General features: G+C 38.8%; 1 protein-coding gene across 13 annotated transcripts in view; it reads right to left on the bottom strand.

The window, feature by feature from the left end:
* The window catches only part of kmt2ca (lysine (K)-specific methyltransferase 2Ca), a 157,301-nt gene extending 148,652 nt beyond the window's left edge, over positions 1-8,649 (bottom strand). For 6 of the 13 annotated variants that reach the window (XM_088643880.1, XM_088643886.1, XM_088643885.1 and 3 more), the window contains exon 1: positions 7,841-8,648. The gene's annotated coding sequence lies outside the window, so the exon portion shown is untranslated. Of the gene's footprint in view, positions 1-4,930; positions 5,059-7,840 lie in introns of all 13 variants that reach the window. The other 7 variants (XM_088643882.1, XM_088643881.1, XM_088643875.1 and 4 more) reach the window with 6 other exon arrangements.
* Between the last annotated feature and the right edge of the window lie 6,416 nt (positions 8,650-15,065).

Below are 15,065 nucleotides of genomic sequence, written 5' to 3'. Positions count from 1 at the left end.
TTTCTGTAATTCAATTACAGATTTAATCTGTGCGATGATATGATTACAGGAACCATTTCTTGGTTGTAAGCAAGACATTGCCAGATCCATAACCAAGTAGAGTGATCATGTTTTCTGTTATTTCATTAGTAGTATGAATAAAAATGGAGGGCACACAGTCTTGAAAACGCTTACACGCGATTCAGTGTGAATGCAAAATCCAGGATGAAACCGAGCCAAAGTTTCTTAGGCGCAACTTCCAAATTGGCAGCGCAATTTGACTATGATCAAAACTAGAATCGCAAGACGAATCTAGCTAATGAGCGAGCCTCTCCCTGTGCCCTGGCCAAGTGCAGACGACCCAGCATCAGCATCTCGACGCGATTTCTTTGTATCAGAGAACACTCCCGGTTTTGAGGCGGCAGCATGAGGAATGACAGGCTAGGAGACGGCTTTACGGGCTCACTGACAGTTTTATTGCCCTTTTCATTACAGCGCGGCATGCTGATCACGGAGCAGGCAATAACCGGCAAGGCAGAAAATGTGCAGGTGGCCACTACATGCAGAGATCAGATTCATGTTATTTTAGCAGATTTGGATACATCTGTGATCACTGTTTTAGTTGATCAATGTTATTTTCATTAACTTAAAGCCAAAACATTAATACTTTAATGATCATATGAGAAAGGGTGACTTATTTAACCTGTAGTACATTATGCAAAAGTATAGGTGTGGGACTGGTTATGAACAAATGTCTGTTCGCGACAGCTGTGCACAGAGCACTAGCAAATGTCGAGACACTACTGTATATGTAACCAAGGTACAAAACCACCCTTCACTAAAGTTTCTCTTACAATTTTGCTATAACCCCACATAAGTGAAAATAAACATAATAACCTTTTTGGGTTACCTTTACCAACGTAAGACAGTTACAGATCTAATGATTTCTGGATTGTATTTGCAAGGGTAGTTCTTCAGAAACTACACGTGTAATACATATTTCACAGTTTTGGCAAATATTAAAATCCAAAATGGAGGAGCAAGATAGTTAAGGACTTTACCATACAGTATAAATCACAGGAAGTTAATATGATAAAGGTACAGTTAGAATGTCATTAATCACTGCTAACTAATTCTAGCATTGAGCAACAAGAACACTTTCAAGAAAAATTCTATAATGCAAAATTTTCATGGTTATTTGCACCTCCAACCATATGCAGAACGGAATTTATAACCAAAGATTTCAGTAGCTCCATAAAATAGAAAATTCTTAAATAAAAACACCCCAATCCTACAAGAACTTTTCATTTGCACAGTAGTTTGTCTGAAATTAATTTGACAGTAGGCTGTTCTCACAAATAACTCATAAAAACAATACTAAACTGCATTTCAAATAGTTATTTTTATATTAACCACATAAGACTGTTTTGTTTAAACTATTTCAGTCAAATCTATTGTCAAAACTGAACTATTAACAAAAGTACTTCGAGGCAGCCACCAGTGTTCCAAAGCTTCATCATGAACAATCCCAGGGTAGCACACAACCTTCAACATTGAATTTCATTTTTAAATTAGGCTATTTTTCCAGATTTTATTGGTACAGAGTGTAATGCGAGCTGCAAACGAAATGCCTTTCTCCCTGATAAACAAGAACATACATAATGAAAGATGTAGTGTCTTTTCCTATGCTCCTTGTACTGGTTTCCTTCATGCTCTACATGAGTTCTAGTGCCTCTTCTTCAAACAGAGATGTGGCAATTAAAAACAGTGCAGACAATCTTTTCTAAGCTTTTGATAGATACTGGATTTAAGCAGGATTTACCCACGATATGCTGTGAGGCCTATTACTGTACATAATTGATTTGCAGCAACAGACCACTGAACAGAGCTTAAAATAATACAGATAACTTTCTTCTGCACGACTAAAACTGCATAATCCAAGGTCTTTCATTTTACAGTCATCATTAGCCTATCTCACCACCAGCGGTTGATGCAACACTAAATTATAGGAACAAGGAAGTGCTCGATTGTCTCTGACAGGAAGATGCGTACCATAGAGGAAAATGCTATTGCCTCTTCTTTTGGAGACGGGGAAATTCAGGAAAGACCTTTTGTTGTCAGACTCACAACTAGTTTCAAATTGGGTCCAGTCATAGATTATGACTAGTCTGAAGAAAGTGTTTTAAGACTTTTCATTTTACATTAGTAGATATCTTTAATTTTTCTGCTTTTCTCATCCACATATTAAATTTTCAGACTTCATGATTCACGGCTCTAAGATTGTTTTTGGGGGGTTGAGGTTAGGATGACTCAGCTGTGGTCTGACTTGCCAAAAACACTGTGGTGTCTACAAGGCAACACATCTTAATATTCTGCACCAAAGGCGGTACCTATCAAACCAGTTACTAATATGGCTATTGAATACAAGACCCATTTATTTTTTCAGATCTGGAACTACTTTCCAACCCTTGAGGTTAGAAACAGTTAAGGGGTGTTTTTTTTTTCCATATTCTGGATTTGGACCAAGATTGCTGGAACTTTCTATAAAACACTACACCTCTGTTCTGTGCGGTAAATTATATATTTTACCACAAATGATGACCACAACAATATTTCTCTGAATAGATTACCGTCCTATGTATTTCTAAAACAATTCATTTTTTCCCCACTAAGAATGTAAAATACAAGAAATACTCTTGATTACCATTTACCATTTGTCTTTATTAGTTTTTTCCTAAAATGAGAAAATAAAAAAAAACATCCATTACTTCAGGAAGACAAACTAGATAAAAACGTTACCCAACTGCAGTGCACTTAGTCAGCATACCATGAAAAAAACATTCTATGCAAATGAAGTGTTATTAAACTTAATTTATCTGCCATCCTCATTAATGACCAAGACGCATACTGAATTTATGGACTCCATAGAGACATTGGGGCAAACTCTTTAACTCATCCAAAGTCGATAAAATGAACTTTCCTCAACTTTTATTTGGAAAAAGTTCTGTTTATTGCATAGCATTGACTAGAGTATTTCAGTACTGCTTTGTCCTTAGCAAAGAAATTGCAAAGGTTATACAATAAAAAAATCCAAAAAACTGAAACATTAGATAATAGAAAAAAAGGAAAACCTGTTACACTACCTAGAACGTGTATCGAAACACTTCATAAGTACAACACTCAGTTTTAATCCTAATTATTGATTATCCAATGCACCACTGTGTTAGTGTGATATTACAAGAGTATGCGACATACTTACATAAAAGGTTAAGTTGCACTCAGACTGGATACACTGCAATTTTCAATTCCACCTGGCAAAGCCCTCTTCATACCCAGTGCAAGAGGGCAGTCTTTTATATTATGCCCACATTTATAGGGATTTTGGGTTCGCAAGCAACAAATAGTAAATACCAAGAAATACAGAGCAGAGTTTTAAAACAAGACAAAGTTTAGAAATAACATTCAATAGTAAATGCCAATGTAGTTAATGTTTTTAACAATGTTTTAAGGAGGGGCAGCAGCCTGACAACTGGATTCAATTCCAAAGTTGTTTACCTTCTGTGGAGAGTCTACAATTTTATTTTCCCTATGGGTTTTTGCCAACCAACTCGGTTCCTCCTACCTCTCCCAAGCGGTAACTGATGAAGTTAAGTAGCGTTGCTAAATTGTCACTGTGTGCAGGTCACACAGGATGCATCCCCACTTTGTACTCTGTGCTTTGAAAACATACTGGGTTACTGTGACCCTTACTAGAAATAAGAGGTTTTCTGATGACCACACCACTCTGTAGCACCATACCAGACTTGTGCACGCTATGTCCCTTTTCCCTACCTTATTACCTTCGCCACCGCGGGAAACGCAATAAGAAACACAAGTGTGTGAGCTTGCATGTCAAAATGTGCGACAAACTTTTCGATTACAGAGCAATCCCCCAGCTCAGTGAAAAAGGGACCCCACTTTGCAAGTCTTACTGGCACGAACACAGTTACATCATAATCTTCATCTGGATTCCATCCCTTCATCACACTAAGCAGCCACGCCTAGCAGCCACGCCAACTGTTCAGGAAACACCTGTAAATGGCCAGGACCCACCCATACCTACGTAACGACTCACATATAGAACAGTCAGAGGCAGAAGGAACACCTGAGGCACAGAACCCACACACAACTGCAGCAGATGACTCAAATGAACGGGATTATCTTTAAAGATAATTAAGCAGCAGGCATCCCTGCAATTGTATCCTACAGGTTACAGATGAGAACTGGCTATTCAGCCCATATAGGCTGCTTGGTATTTAGTATCTATTGGACCAAAGATCTCATCCATCCTGTTCTTGAAATAAGAACCTTTCATATAAAAAGAAAACTTACTTTTTCAATAAATTAGGCCTTACTAGTGCATTTGTAAAATTTAAAATCCCATGATTGTACACTTGAGCAGTCCAGGTTTTGGGAGGTTCCGTGTTCAAACAACAGTAGAGACACTGCTGTTGTACCCTTAAGCAAGGTATTTACATCCAAATTATTTTGGTAAAATACCCAGGTATATAAATGGATGCAACTACAAACTGCTTTAGACAAACATAGATCACTCCAGGAAAATTAAACTAGTCTACTAATCATACCAGAATCTAGATGATATGAATAATTTACAAAGACCAAGTGTCCTAGTACAAACACCTGTGGTACTCCGCTAATTATCAATCTGAGCATTCATACCTTACAATATCAATTTTGCTCTTTGGAGCAAGGTTAATTACTGGCTATAACAAACTATCAAATTCTAAGTATCCCCTGTGGACTAAGGGGCATGTTTCTTTGCAGTTGCTTAAATACAAATCAGTCCTTCGGCCTACTAATATTACGACTTAACTCCTCCAACAACACTCTGACCTGTAAACCAGTCACTAACGGAGGATCGTCAAAGTGTCTTGTACACGGACATGCTCACCTTTTAATGTTGGAATTTGCACTCCAACTTGAGATCACCACCCAGGCACTGGCAAAAAGATTGTTTTCAGACAAATCTTCATTTCTTTCTCTTATGGCGATGGCAATGCACTCATACACAGGATAAACCTGTTCAAATAAAAAAAGAGGTCCTTACACCATTCTGGCTGTAGGAGCATAATGATATGGAAAGCCTTTTAATGCTTGTTGCTGCTCACAGCATATGGCGATGTAGTTATAACCACAGTTTAGAGACTTGCACTCTTCCACTTGTTACAGCACTGTCAACTGAATCCATTAACATTTCTGCCACAATAATGCTCATATTCACACTGGGTTACAGGGAGCTTGGGATCAACATCATTCCTGACCTGCTTTACTGCTAGATGCTAATCCATTGCCTGTGGGACAAACTGGGTGGATGCAACAGAAGAACATCACTGATCCGACAACTGCTGTACATCCTGAATGGAAAACATGCCTGTGACCTCAGTGCAGCATGTGGCTGTCTATACTGCACTTGCATGCTTGTGTACCAATGATGGACTATGGACTTTCCCAGCTTTGACTTATAGGCATCTTGTAGCCCATAGGACGTCAGAAACTTATGCTTAAAACGTTGACTGTTGATATCAGGAAACCTCTCAGTGCTCCTTAGAATACCAAAAACAAATTCAGAATGCGTACTCTATAACGATCAATTACATTATATATACCGATGTCCCAAAAACACACAAATCACTGCAGAAGATTTACAAGGTATATTCTTCATGTAAAATGTCTTGCATATAAAGGATACTCACACTCAAAAGCATACAATTGAGCATTTTAAAGCAATCAAATGTATTCTGTGCTCTCTTCATTTTGTATACATAGGTACATATAAAGTTTAAGAGACAACCTACAAAAACACTCTGGCGTGAGGTAATTCCAGGTACCCTGATTAGGGTCTAAACCTTCAACGTAAAGCTGAAAGGGTGAGGGGGTAGGTATTTTGCGCTATGCTTTGCTTACACGTTTCTGTAACTGCCTATAACAACGCAGCTAAAAACCGCTGTAGACTAAAACCGAATTGAATTCATCACCCTTCAAAAGTAGCTGTGCATTTCGCCCAAAGAAAGTGCATCTGTGAGCTAAAGAACGGGGGAGATGAGTGGGTGGTGAGGCGGTCATAGGCTCCTGTAATCCAACCAATTTTCTTGTCAGACAAATCGGTAGTGAAATCCGTCTAGTTTAGTACACTAAACCTCCAGATTCATCAGCTCCAGCTGTTCCACGTTGTTTTGGGCGTTAAAACAAAATCTTTAATTCCACGGCAGCGACGACTCGGGCCACTTGACGAAGCTAAAAAAGCTGTATAAACACGAAGACCTGAAGTCGGCTGCCACCTCGCCAGTCTGTGGCACATTTACAGTGCGGACTTTTGACAACCAAAATATTTTAGTCGTGCATTTGAACTTTCTTAGCGCGTTTAAAAAAAACGTGAAACAAAAAAACAAATAACTTTCAAATACACGTCTTTATATGCCTTTACCTGCCCTAGCTCCTCTCCACACCACCCAAGACCAACTCCGCTGAGAAAGTCATTCCTAGCTAGACTAGGAGACGACCCTGGAGAACACAGTCAAGTGAAATGCAGAGACCCAGGATTTGGAAAGAGCTATCAAGGTAAACCGAACGACAGGCTGCGTGTCGAGCAGAGTCACTCTTCTGGAAACAACTGGATCTCTCTCAGACTCCAATGAAGCCTCCGAAGCGTCAAATTACCTTTCTTTACACTTTTCTACGTTTCGAACGGTGCGTTTTTCCCCCCCAAGTGGAACTACAACCAGCTAGCCTCTAAAGACGAGGCGAAATTTAAAAAGAGACGACCAGCCAAGTAAAAGGAGGGGAGAGACAGCGAGCACTCCCATTATTAACCTGAGGAATATCGTCACACGACAGACCAGCGAGCTAGTTGTGACTGCTCAATAACCCCAAGAATGGAAACAAAATCGCCACTCTTGTTTTTCTTTTGGTCGGTTATGCAACCTGTAAACATTCGACAGTTATGGCATTTTTCGCCATAAACAAACCTCCCCCCCCCCCCCATTCTCCTTCAGGCCCGGTTCAAAAACGTTGGCCACAGAAAAACCTGCCCCTACTCTCCCAGATACATTTCAGAGTTACTTGTAACGAGAAGGTTACGAATCTCACAGCTTGTCTGCGTCATTGTGGCATCAGGTGAGAAAAGTGCATACAAAGACTCGGGGATAAACGACGTTAAAGAGTTCAGACCAACTTTTGCCAAACAAAAAAAAACACTGAACGGTACGCCTGAGCAGCTACAAACGAGACCCTCCTTGTGAACAAAAAGGTTGTGTGTTAACGCAGGCAGCCTGCACTGTTTTCACACAATAGGTAAGTGACCTCTTTGGTCCGTCTGTTTCTGTTCACAGCACTAAAGCCAAGAGAAATCGAGGTTTTCAGCAGTTCAAAATCGACCCCTCCCCATCAGGGACTTCATATTTTATCTTTAGTGTGGGTGGTTTTGTTGTTGTTGTTTTTTTACACAGAAGAAAAAGAAATGACCAAGCACCTAAACGCCGCCTGCAACCATTTCGAAATCGTGATTATATAATAAACGAGGTGAAACCGGAGCAAATCCAGGAAGGGGGAAAAAAACGTTAATTCCCCCCTGTTCCCCTCCCCACGCAGACACACACACACACAAAGCTCCACGTACAGTTTTTTTTTCGGACCAGTCTGTATATTGCGCCGTGTGAAATTCACCCTGGAGGTTTTGTTTCGAAAATGCCCACACCGCTGCGATTAAAACAAAACGAAACTGTTCGCTGGCGCAGGATACCCAAAGGAAAACGTTCGTTATCTGTTATTGGAGAAGGAAAAAAAAACATGCAAAAAATCTTACCTTTTTAACCCTAGAAGTGTGGAATTATTGCCTTCATGACCTTTAATGTCATATGAGAAATGTAATACTTTTGTTTAGTATTTTTAGGGAGGGGGGCTGGTGGGGGGTGGGGATATTTCCCTCTCCAGTTGTAGAAATAAGGAGGAAACCAATGCAGTTTACGCGTGTCAAAGGCATAAAATTATATTCCGAAAGGGCTTTCTTCAGTTATTTTGTTTCTTTTTTTTTAAAGTGAAATAGGGTCCAAACATCGAACCCAGTTTCTTTCCCTTTAAAAGAGATCACTTTCCTTTTTCAGGAGTGCACTGCAAAACACAAAAAAAAAAGGAAGAGAAACGATATTTTACATCCCAGAAGTATCCCCATTTAATTTTCACCCGAAAAACAACCGAGATGTATCCATCTTCCGCTGTTACGAAACTTCCAAGAGAGGAATTAAGAAAAATACAAGGGAAAAAAAAGAAAATGCTTACGAAACCGATGTAATTCTTTTTTTTTCTTTCCAGCTCTCGGCCAACTTACACCACTATTAAATCCTCCGTGTAACTTCCTCCCAGCGTTCAAATTGAGTTGAAAAGAACGCGTGTCGTGTTCGAGCAAAATGTTCCTTTTTGCATCAAGAAAAAGGAGTTTTCCCCTTAAAAAAAATCTGAATTTAAAGTTATTGCATTCACTCCATCATGGTGGCCATGTTTGAGAGAGACCCTAGCACCGCCTGTCAACAACCCTCAGACAAGTAGTTCCTAATTAAACATTAAGTTGTCTCTAGTCCTTAAAAATCAGGTTTGGGCGAAACCTCATTGAACTATAAATACAATATGGGCGCTCGGTTTTTGAAAAGGGGACAAATGTGCTATGACAGGGATTTTAAGGAAATGCGTTTTTGAAAAGACTTACTGACCCAGCGGAGGAATACATCGGAGTGCTTTTCAGGTAAAGAGACTTTTTCAACCATCAGCCAAGCGGAGACACGAAAAACGTGACGTGGATCTCCGGGACTTGGGCCGGTTTGTAGTTGACGTCTTATTTTAAAGTTATTTTAGCAAATACGTTTTTTTTTTCCAGCGCCCAAACATCACCTTTCTATAATGTCATGCACTTAAAACCGGTTTATATAAGAATAGAGACGTGCGTTCGCGCGAGCATTGTAGAATTAAACGACGTTTGCGAGTGTCGTGGTCTGTAATTGCTCGAATTAAAGACGAAAAATGTTTTTTTTTCTCCCCCGTTATTTATGGCTGGTTAATAAACATTTACAACAATTCTAACAGCAAAGCTCATAGAAAATATTTTGCAAAAAAGAAGGGGCATCTGTCCTCTTACGTCACTGGCGATAGAGGACAACACCAGTTTTGAAACAATGCAAGACCAGCAGGCAAACGCTCTTACTTTCGAATAACAGCGGCAAAAGGCAAAATTCAAAGAGTAGATCATTCCAGACAAGGGGATTTTAAAAAGCATACCAAAATAACAGATTGTAACATGAAGAGAGACTTGGGGAGACCAACTTGTACAAAGCCACTACTATTGATAAGAGTATACGAAATGCCTTATTTGTCTGAAGCCAGGGGCTTAAACATATGAACTAAACACCAATATATTTAAATTATTGCAAAGTGATGTGATATAGCATACCGTGAGCACAGCTCTGTTGCTGTCGACAGTTTAGTTTTCGCCTCCTCGGTCTTGCTTTTGAATTTGGAAAAGAACTCGGTCCCCACCATCTGCGACATTACATTTAATTTACAACTGGGTACCTTCATTAAATGCGATAAGACCGTCGAAAATGACTCACTGGCTTTATCGACTGGAAGATAAGATATTTTTACCTGCGTCTTTACAAAGGAAAACCGATTTGAAGAAATGGCCCTGTGGAACATATTTTTTATTTAAGATATTTTAAGGCTTCTATTTTCTAGATCTTTATTATATAATATCGTTAGGATAGTAGTATTTCCATTAAGGTTGATTTATAGCACAACCGGTATATTGCACGCACGTTGACAGTTGCTCAGTCTAGTAGTAAACGTAAAATACAAGCATTCTTACACTTGACAAAATGTTACTTTGTTATTCTTTACTGAAATGTACAACTAAGAAATCACTATCGAAGTCGTACTGGCGTGTGCCTTGTTCATATAGTATACAATTCCTGAGCGACAGCTTTGCTGCTGGTGGCCGCCAGTGTGGTTATAAGATTTATGCTAACAGAGGATAGATTTCTAGACAGTTTGTTTTCCACCCACCAAAAATATGCTCACAAAGTTAAGGCGCCCATGTTCTCTGACTAGTTAGAATTCTGGTCTCACCCAAAAAGTGCAGTTAAAGAAGGGTCACCCATAGATACTGTAGGATGGAAGGTGTCCAAGGAAATCCAGGTGCAGTCGGAAGTGATTTTCATGGCTCTGAAGAGAGTGCAGTGTGTTCGGACACAAAGCTCAACTGATTCCCCAACCTAGTTCTTAGAAGATGTTGATCTGCCCTTCCAAATTCCCACATAAGTCCTCCATTGTAAGCGTGTTACACATAATAGAAGTCTCAAATCCTGCCCAGAGCAGAAATAGCTTTTACATGGCTCTTTTATTTTAAGGTAGCACAAAAGTAAAGTACAAAATGCGAGCCTGTACGTCTAATTTACATATGATATTTCCCCTTTAAAATTCTGACATCCTGTTCTGTTCCAAGTTAGTCTAGCTGTTTTCCTGAGCTGAACACCTTGTTTTCCCGGTTTAACTTACCATTCACATAGTCTGTCAGGTTCCAGTCTGGAATCATGTTTTAGAGATCGCCTTGCTAACCGGTGTGTATTCATATCTTCTAGATCTGTAATAAGTTCTTTTTGTGCAACGTTTTACAAGCCATGCTGTCGAATAATAAATGGTTCATGTCACCTATTGCAAACACGTTTTGCAAACACTAAATGGTCGTAAAATAATTTGGTAGTGGAAATGATTGTATGTACAGTATATTGTGGCGAGCAGCCATATCACCCTGCAATTCACAACTGACAAGCTACTGAAGCGCAGTAGGTGTGAGCCTGGTCAGTACCTGAATGGGAGATCTGGGAAAAAGCTAAGGTTACTGCTGGAAGTGGGGTCAGTAGGAGGTGCTCAAGGAAATATATTCTTATATTGCCAATTTATTTTATACTCCTGATGTTGCATTTTTAATGAGAAAATTATTTGCATATTTATTATTTCTGTTAGTCACAAATCACTGGTGAGTGATTGGAAATGGGTTGAATGGTTATATAGGTTACACGTACATGCATATTTTCAAAATAAGAATATCATCAATAAGAAAAAAAGTTTTTTCTTGAAAGATGGAACTTTTCTTTCATCATTTTTTACACATAAAGGTGTAATTCTCGACACAAAACTTTCAAACACTTAAACATGACAAATAAATTAATAACTTCTATGTGCATCCTGAAGCATCCAGCTAATGGTTCCAAGGGAATTCACTGTATTTGCACAAAGATACGAAATCTTGGAAAGCAAAGCTGCAGTACAGTCTCAGATAATAGATATAATGGTTGTTTTTTTAACAGATGAGAAAAGCAAAAGCGATTCATTAAAGTTTTAGTAACACTCTGAGATAAACAGGACTTTTCATATATTTAATGCATGTTCCATCCCTTGAGAACTTTATAAGGACGACCAGTACAATTCAGGTGAATAGCCAGAAGATTCTGTTCAAAGCAGGTAAGGGCTCCTAATTTCACATGTGTTTAGAAGTGAAACCACTTAAACTGCATTCTTGGACAAATTCTTAGAACTGTTGTCAGATATGTACTGTATATGCATATCTAACAAACGTTTTCGGATATTTTTAGCATTAGATATGGTTACACAAAGAAGTAAATTGGCATTAATATGTGTACATAGGAAGAAATGAAATGCAAATAATGAAACTTTTCCCATTAAAAGCAAATTGCCATTGGCACAGTATGGCTGCCAAATGCTAATGTGTTTCATTACTGTCCAATAATGTGCATACGTCACATAATTAGTCATTATTTTAATTTCTAATTGCAGTACGTGTCGCTCTTATTTGTGTTGCTATTTCTGATACATCCCACTGATCAATCTGAGCAAGGATTTGGGCTGCTCAAGGTCATGGGCCAGCATGCTTCAAATACTTAATAGTATTGAAAAGCCACAGGAATAACAATGTCACTTTTAGACACTCAAAGGAACGTGTATGTGTTTCTACACCCAGTGTTCGAACATTCACATGGAAATTGAATTGTGCAATGTGTGAAATACAGGCCCGTGAAATCAGTGAAGATAATGAAAACTATTTCCTGGTTAGTATATTTATTAAAGACCTACAGAGACAAGATTTTGTATAGTGGAGCAATGGGTAGCATTGCTGCCTCAGGTTCAATTCCCAGGCAGCTGTCTGCATGGAGTTTGTACAGTATGTTCCCCTGTGTGCATTTCCTCCAGGTACTCTGGTTTCCTCCCACAGTCCAGAGACATACCGGTCGATTAATGGGCTTCTGGGAAAGTCAGCCCCGGTGTGAGCGTGTGTGAGTGTGTGCCCTGTGATGGACTGGTGTCCTGTCCGGGGTGTATCCCGCCTTGAGCCTGTTGCTTGACAGAATAGGCTCCGGCTCCCCAGCAGCTGCCGTTTTGGATAAAGCAGTAAGAAAATCAGTGGATCGAAAAAACTAACATGACTTTAAATTAGTTTGATGTAGGGAGAGCAGCAACATTAGAAATGAAAGGAAGCGTTTTTTCTTCTTTCATCCTAAACTAAAGCATATTATTTGAGTACTGTAGTAATTTATTAAATAGATTGTCTTTGTGATAAATGTCTTTAAGGCGAAAGCTGGGCACCTGTGTCAGGTGGTCTGAAATGTAATGCTAGTGCCCTAAAGGTGTAGACATATTTGGATTTAAACATGACATGCAAAGGACAAGACAGAGGTCAATTTGTACAATTCTGAAAAGTAGATCATAAAAATGTTTTGGTTGTTGAGCCTTTTAGGTGTGAGGCACATACCTTTCTTCTACCTTTTCTACTTTCTACTCTTCAACACGGAATTAACCTCTAATTATTCCTTTGAATCTTTCATGCAGACAACTTCCTACTTGAACCTTCTAAACATTATGTCATATATGCTACATAACCCTATATGTACATAAATTGCACACTTTTCGCCCCAAGCAGTTGAAAACTATGTTAAATGGTGTTGCGGTACAGCACTTGTATAAAGGAAGTTCAGTGAAACCTTGTGACATTATTTCTTCTGCTAATAGGCTTCTATCTACAATAACGCTCAACAGACTATCATGAATTGCCTAGCTTTGCACCAGTTTCAGATAGCGACACTGTTTGTCTATAGTTTCAAAGATATAATGTGCTGAGAACACGATTCTAGAAAACAAAAAGCACTATCTGTCACACTGAATACTTTTGCTTTATGTAAATTGTGTAATTTAAATTATTTAAATTCATTTTAATCACCTTTCTTGCACGATAAAGCATGCTTGCTCTGTTTTCATTGAACAACATTAGACATTATAAGCAATAAAAAGAATAATGGTATTTGCAACCCATAAAATTACACTTGAAGGCTGAAGGTTGAAAGTTCAGTTTGTTTCTAAAGATGTCTTTTTTAATTTAATTAAAATATACCTGAAGTTCATAGTTTTTTATAAAGTCTTCTGATCTTTGAATAAACAGTTGCACTTTCTCCAGAGAATTTTAAATACATGCTAAGTTATTTTTTGTGATATGTTTAAAGACATTTAATAAAAAAAACTAATATTTAAGATCACACACTTAAATATAACTTCACTTTAAACCATAAAAACTCACATTTAGGATCACACACTTAAACAACTACAATTTTGTGCCATTGTTTACATAAACTCATCATTCAGTAAATATTTTTGAATTGCAAAAATATTTTAGTTTTATCCATAAAGTGCCATTAGTGTCTACCAAACATAAAAGCTGATTGTAAGAAAGATGAGTAGCTGAGTACTATTCATAGTCTTGATTCCACTGGAGGAACAGAGATTTCACTCCTGTTGGGATCCAGAGAGTCAGCTCTGCACTGAACCAGTGCTTCGGCAGGGTCATTACATTTGAGCTTTTTCTGTCAACTGGCACATCTCGTGTCTCTCATACATTTTTATGATGCGTTGAAAATCCTTCACTGTGTCAGTCCCTGGGGGCCTTGGCCAAGCAGCGCTTTAATCTGTGTTTTATTGCACTGCCTTTGTGGCTATTAAGTAATGCTGTAACAATATCCATTTGAATTGTAATGTCATCCTATGCAAGATGAAAACATATAATCTTCTACCACAGTGCTTTACAAATGTATTCAGACCCTACAGTGCCCATTTTGGCAAAATCACAAAATGATCCATACACCTTTTTTTAACTCACTTATGTTCCGACTGAAGACTTCTACGTGTAAGCTCATGGTAGATGTCAGAGAAAATGAAATATGGTAATTGCAGATCGGTGAAGTCAATATTGAGCAGCAATTACAGGCACAGGTCTTCTTGGGTGAGTCTCCACCAGCTCTGCACGCTGGTTCAGTGCTAGTGCTGCCCATTCGGCGTTGCAGTTTTGCACAGGCTCTTTCAAGTTGGTTGAGGATCACTTACAGTACTGACAGCAGTTTTCAAGTCTTGCCACAGATTCTCAGTAGGATTCAAGGCAGGATTTTGACTGGCGCACTCAAGGACACTTACTTATTCTTAAGCCACTCCTGAGTACCTTCAGCCTTGTGCTTTGGATAATTGTCCAGCAGAAGGGTGAAGTTTTAAGTCTGAAAATAAATTTTCCTCCAAGATTTGCCAGTACTTTGTTCTGTCTGTGTTCCTATGTTCTGGTCAGTCTTGACAAGACTTCCAGGCTTTGGTGAAGAGAAGCATGTGGGGGGGAGGTTGCCTATAGCAGATAATTGCTACTCCAAAGTGTCATGACTCCATGCTCGCAATCAACAAAATGCGACAATTACACCAGGGTTTTATGAAACCTATTGCAAGGTATTGTAATTTAATTAATCATTGCAAAGGGGGGTTTATTTACCTGACCTTTCTGATTGCTGAGACGACTCTGCAATTGTGTTGCTTAGGTGAAAGGTGAGCAAAAAAGGAAGCTGACAGAAATGTCATGAGAAATGGTAGCTTCAAAAAAATGATTGTGCCGCAATTCAACTCGACCGCTTTTATTCAAGGTGACGTCAAAGACACGTTCC

The sequence above is a fragment of the Lepisosteus platostomus genome, chromosome 8 (genome assembly GCF_059453375.1).
Source record: "Lepisosteus platostomus isolate fLepPlt1 chromosome 8, fLepPlt1.hap1, whole genome shotgun sequence".
NCBI classification, from domain to species: domain Eukaryota; kingdom Metazoa; phylum Chordata; class Actinopteri; order Semionotiformes; family Lepisosteidae; genus Lepisosteus; species Lepisosteus platostomus.
The sequence above is the reverse complement of the archived record's forward strand: the minus strand, read 5'-3'. Positions and strand labels throughout refer to the sequence as shown.